The sequence below is a fragment of the Diadema antillarum genome, unplaced genomic scaffold (genome assembly GCF_040938485.1).
Source record: "Diadema antillarum isolate AM-2024a unplaced genomic scaffold, OU_Dant_1.0 seq00000142_RagTag, whole genome shotgun sequence".
Classification (NCBI taxonomy): domain Eukaryota; kingdom Metazoa; phylum Echinodermata; class Echinoidea; order Diadematoida; family Diadematidae; genus Diadema; species Diadema antillarum.
Genome location: NW_027271218.1, coordinates 344,321 through 350,729, shown reverse-complemented (window position 1 = coordinate 350,729; position 6,409 = coordinate 344,321). Strand labels below are relative to the sequence as shown.

The 6,409-nt window shown below is 35.4% G+C and overlaps 1 pseudogene; it reads left to right on the top strand.

Annotated features, from left to right (window-relative positions):
• Positions 1–912: 912 nt before the first annotated feature.
• Positions 913–1,844, top strand: LOC139727675 (uncharacterized; annotated as a pseudogene).
• The last annotated feature ends 4,565 nt before the right edge of the window (positions 1,845–6,409 follow it).

The following is a 6,409-nucleotide window of genomic DNA, read 5'->3' as shown; positions in this document are numbered from 1 at the left end:
TACTGGTTAAATTGTAAGTCTATGGTGTTGTTGACTGCAAAATTTCTTCAGAACCTTATGCTGTCACCTCGAAATAGTGATTTAAAAACATGATAATGGATGGCCTACTCGATAAAACACTAACCACGTTATCTCCTTGTTTCTCCAGAATCGTTGTCCAGAGTGGCATTGCATTGTATGGTTAAAGTATGGCTTAAAGTGTGGACTGATCGACAGTCGAATCTTCATCATGAATGTATTGATACACTGACCCTAGTACATGTCCACTCCTACCTATATTGTATTATAGAGCTAGAGCTATAAACCATACTAGTAGATAATAATAACTCGATTTCTTAAAACTTTAGGTACATGACAAAACTAGAAATGTCGCTATGGCGACTGGTATGCCTCCGCCATAATGCATGATTCTCCTAATAGGTCTAGATAGTACATGTGGACAGTGTGTGATTACATTTTCACAAAATTGGCAAAATATTGAAATGACAAGTTTGTCACAAATGTGTTGAATGTTCACTTTCTTTGATCAAGGTTTAAATGGATGAATAGGAGAGCACGTATTTGGGGATTTAAGGACTTTAACTTGACTTTGACCCATTTGTACATTTATGTATTGAGTAATTTTCAAGGTATGGAGAAAAAGTACAATTTCTGTATTGAATAGTAAATTGTTACCATTTTCATATGGCCTTTGACCCTAAAATTCATAAGATAATCACTGTCAGGCAGAACATGCATAATAATATGTAGTAAGTTTCAAGATAACTTGGGGCGCTCTTCAGGCATTGTCGGGGAGAATGTGATTTTCTCTTCTCTTACTTTGAAGCAAAATTTTACCATGTGATATAGTGATTAACTCCCCAGGATTCTTGCAATGGACTTTTAATGCGGTAAAGATTATTTTGTTCAACAATGGACCCTCCAAAAGTAACTCATCAGTTGGAAAACACTCCTAACAAATCGTCCCCGTCCACTAAGAAGCCGAAAACGTCTAACAGTAGTCCCACCGTTTGCAGTAGCCGTATGGAAACAAACAACGTAGCTGAAATCCAAGGTCAGTACGAAAGCAACATAGCTGCGCACCGTTGCACGGAGCCGGACCCACCGGCAATACACGACGATCTCTAGACTTATCTTCAGAAGCACCGGGCCATCGTGGTTTGTCACATTTTTCAAAGACTTTGAATCAAGATTTGACTCACGCATTGAAGCTTTGCTAGATAAAAAGCTCAAAGACATTTCACTGAAAATATCTGATCATGAGGAAAAGATGAATAACATTGAGTTTGAAATGGGCGTCCTGAAAGATTCAGTCAAACAGTTAGAGAAGGAGAAAGAGATCCTAGTAAACAAGCTTGATGATCTTGAGAACATGGGACGAAGAAAGAATCTCGTACTCTTTGGTATTGCAGAATCCTCAAACCCAACAACGGAAGATTGTATGAAAACTGTCACTCAATTCCTGCAATACGCTGATATTCCAGAAACAGATCTCTCAAAGATAGAAAGATGCCACCGAACGCCCACACACCAACCTGTACGTGGGCAATGATGGGACTCGTTCCAAGCAACCAAGAAGAATCCATGTTGCGTTTTCGACATTTGTAACTAAGGAACGGGTCAGGAAAGCATGTATCAAGAAGCTAAAGGAGACCAGCTCGATGTACCATGATCTCAAGGTCTTTGTGGCAGAGGACTTGTCGCAAAGGGTTCTCCAGTTACGCAGGAAGAAACAGGAAATATTCAAGCGCCTAAAAGACGAAGGCAAAAGGCCGTTTTTCGCTTATCCTGATAAGATTCGATACAGGGATCAAATCTCCGGGAAAGTTGTTTCAGTGGACTAACTCCAGGCATATACTACGGCGCAGTTCAAGATTTCAAGAAAATCTTCAAAGCATCAACTAATAAGAGAAAGAAATTATTAAATAAAAACATTGAACATTTAGACAATGGAGTGTACTTCGAGGTTTTATAGTAAGTTTATTACCATACAGCTGAAAGCTGTAACTGCTGAAAGAAAAGTATTAACTTGAATGTACTATTTTGGGTTCATTATTATTTATTTTATTATATTGTTTATTACCAAGTTAGCAATAATTTCAACATGGTACGTGATCTGGTTAAAAGGGAAAAAAGTAAGAAAGATGTTTGAACCTTGGAGATTCATTATAATTTAACTTTAGTTATAACTTTTTGCATGGTCCAGTTAATTTTTATATCTGGGTTTCCTATGATGCTCACTTCGATGATGTTCCGTTTTATTCTGAGAAGGGGAGTATACAAGTCATACAGGTATTTTTTTTTTGGGGGGGGGTGGGTCTCATTACAGTATTTTACTGTGGGGAGTTGAGGGTCGTCTGTTTTTGGGTGGTACTATTATTCATACAGATGGCATGCCCTAGAGTTATTTATGTTGGTCTAATTCCTCAGGATGCTGCTGTAGCACTGTGACATTGCATTGCATGTATGGTATATATGTGCCTTTTTGTTTTGGCTCTGTCGATTTTTTTTTTGTTATGTGTCAAAAGAGGCCTACTATAGTATTTTATCTAGCCACACGGTGTTTGTTCAAAGTTGCTCTTGTTGTTGTTTGCACTTTCAGACCAGGGCTGAGGTTGATTTGAAGCTACTGGTCACCTATCGTGGTGCAATGGCACCCCACTATTGTTTTTGCTCAATCTATCTTTTTTTTTATATACTGACCTTTTTCCAATTTGTTTGAATTCAAAGCAGCAACGAGTGTTTTTCTTTTGTTTCTTCTCATGTTTGTACATGTAATATTTGATATTTTATATCAAGCAGCTCTATTCCTAAATTTAGTTTCAGTTTCATTGTACATGTATGTTATCTCCAGGCTACACCATGTTCTGCAATGCAGATACTTCGAGTGTTTGGTAAATGCAACTAGTGATATTATATCATGATTATCCATGGCACTAAAACTAAGTACATTTAATTTTCGAGGTATTCAAGATTTTGTAAAAAGAAAAAAGATTTTTCACTATTTAAGATCAATTGACAGTGATATTATTTTGCTTCAAGAGACACATTTCTCTGTTAAAGATAAAAAATTTTGGAAGCACCAATGGGAGGAACATGCATGGTTTTCGAGCCATATTTTCAATATTCGTGGTGTTGCTATTTTGATTCGCAATCATGTTTCACCCGTAACTCACTCTTCATATTCCGATCCAAATGGGAGATTTTTGATAAATAATGTCACTATTAATGGTTTATCTCTTTTACTTGTTAATATATATGAAGAGTTTGTTTGCAAAAACCGATAAGTCCATTTTTGAAGATTTTGAAGTAGGGTCTCTATCAAAAAGTACAAAATAATACCTTTAAAATGATATATTGGTCACCACATATAAAGGTACATTTTTTAAGTTATGTTCAAAATAAGCAAAATATTTCTTATCATTCTCTTTACTTTTCTTGACCTTTAATCGCAAATATCTCCATTTGACAAATATGGACTTATCGGTTTTTGCAAACAAACTCTTCATATGGACCTAACAATGATGACCCTGAATTTTTTTTCTTGATATCTTTGCTAAAGTAGAACAATTCAATTGTACATCATTAATATGTGCTGGTGACTTTAATGCTGTGTTGGGCCCTCAAGATTACCGAGGAGCTAAACAGAGACATTCAAATGAAGAGTTTGTTTGCAAAAGGGGTTAGATCCACTTTATACCATTTCGAGAAAATCAAGCTTTTTTATTTCTCCCAAATTGCAAAGATTTTACACAAAATGAATATGTGTTTATATACTACCCTACCATGTGAGTGCAAAACCGATTATAGAAAAAATCTACCTGTCTTCATTTTCAAAAGATAATATTTCAAAAAAATATTTTTGTGGATCTAACCCCTTTTGCAAACAAAACATTAAACAGTTGACCAAAGCTAGTGACCTATGAGTTGTTCTTACATCTTTGCCTATGATGGGTGACATTTAATCGTTGTTCGGATAGTGGGTGACTAGGGTTACCTCCCCCCCCCCCCCCAAAAAAAAAAAAATAATAATAATAATAATTAGCTTTTTTTTTCTTTTCAAACTGAAATTTCCCCCATTGTAAGAATCTATCATTTCCATTTTGATTTTGTTTGTGTCCCAGACACACAGACACACACACACTCAAACACACACAAACACAAATACACACACGCTCAAACACATACACACACACACACGCACACACACGCACACACACACAAACACACACACTATACGCAAATGCTTACCCACTCAAACACACACACACACCCACATACACACCCACCCACATACACACACACCCACACCAACACACACTAACACAGTCACACCCGCACAGACACACACGCACCCTCAGACACACTCGCACCCTCTCACACATACACCCTCATACACACACACCCACACCAACGCACACTAACACAGTTCAATCCCAAAAAAAATGTAATTTGAGGGAAACAGCTTACCTTACAAACGCCTTGATCATAGAAAGCTGGCAGCCAAAAAGCCTGTGTTAATCGTATTGGTCAGTTGGATCTAACCCCTTTTGCAAACAAATTGAAATGGATCTATCCCTTTTGCAAAGAAAGTTAATTTTCTTTCCCATTTTTGTTAAACTTTTGATAAGAATTTAAACTTTTCGTTGGTATCATCATAAAGAGCTACTAAAAATCAACACATTAAGATTTAAAAAATTAATTTGATGAAAAAATGGATCTAACCCCTTTTGCAAATGAGCTCTTCAAATTTAAAATTATTCAAAGTTTCATAGTAGAATACAATTTGTGTGATATCTGGCGATAGTTTCATCCAAATTTAAAACAATATACCAGGCATCAAATTAATCCAGAGGTTTTATCCCGACTAGATTTTATTCTTGTTTCAGATAACTTTGTTAATAACTGTTTGCAATCAAAAATCATGCCAGGGATTCAATAAGATCACTCTGTGGTTTCTTTGAATTTTGAGGATGATCAACCAAAGAAAGGACCTGGTTTTTGGAAACTTAATTGTAGTTATTTACATAATGATGCTGACTTTGTAAAATTAATTAAAGACCAGATAAATAATTTTAAGATTGATAAAAAAGATAGTCAGTGTAATCCTAATATCATGTGGGATGCTCTCAAATGTACAATAACAGGTGTTTGCAGGGAGTATGGTGCCAGGAAAAAGAAAGAAAGGAATGCCACTAAAAATAAATTGTTTAAAGAGATAGATGATATTAAGATGCAAATAGATAGTGACCCTGATAATGTTGAGTTTATTGAACGCCTTGAACATTTGAAAGCGGATTTAAATAGCATTTTAGAATATAAAACTCAGGGCCTTATTATCCGCTCAAGAATGCGTTGGATTGAAGGAGAAAGAAGTTCCAAATATTTTTGTAATTTAGAGAAAAGGCATGGGGTGAAAAAAAAAACATTCATAGAATAAAAAATTCTGATGATGAAATGATTTCGAACCATAAGAATATTTAGAAGACATTCATAACTTTTATCAGAACTTGTATAAAAATCAAGATGGACAAGACAACAACAACACAGATTTTTTAGACTCTTTTGAAATGCCCAAATTAGAAGAGAATGATAAATTATTTTTGGAACAACCTTTCTCAAGAAAAGAAATATATGAAACACTCACCTCAATGAAACACAATAAAACTCCAGAGTATGATGGTTTACCGATGGAGTTTTATGTAGTTTTCTGGCCAGATATTTCTGACTTGTTATTGGATTCATTTAATTTTTCATTGGACAGTGGGCTCATCACAACGAAACGGTATTATTACTCTTCTCCCAAAGAAAGATAAATACCAGCAGTATTTAAAAAATCATAGGCCCATATCACTGTTGACTGTGGATTATAAGATTTTGGCAAAGCTTTTGGCCAACCGATTGAAAAGATGCATTAATCAACTTTTTCACTCGGACCAACCTGGTTTTTTTTAAAGGACGGATTATTGGAAATAACATTAGAATGATTATGGATTTAATAGAATCTACAGAAAGTCATGTCATCCCTGGTGCCATTCTCCTCTAAGACATACTAATGATATCAAGGGTATTCCTGTAGAAGGGAAAGAAGTAAAAATATCATTGTTAGCTGACGATTCCACGTGTTTCTTAGACGGCTCACTCAATTCTATTGATATTTTTTTTTATTTGTTTGATGATTTTGCAGCATGTTCTGGTTGTAAATTAAATATATCTAAGTCGGAAGCAATTTGGGTTGGCGCTAAAAGAGGCTCTCAAATAAATCCATACTCTGAAAATGGTCTGATTTAGAAAACAGATACATTCACAACCCTTGGAGTTGTTTTTTTCACTAGATGTCAGCAAAGATTTTGCTCTTAACTACAAACCTAAATTGAAATCTATAGAAGCAACCCTAAACTGTTGGCGC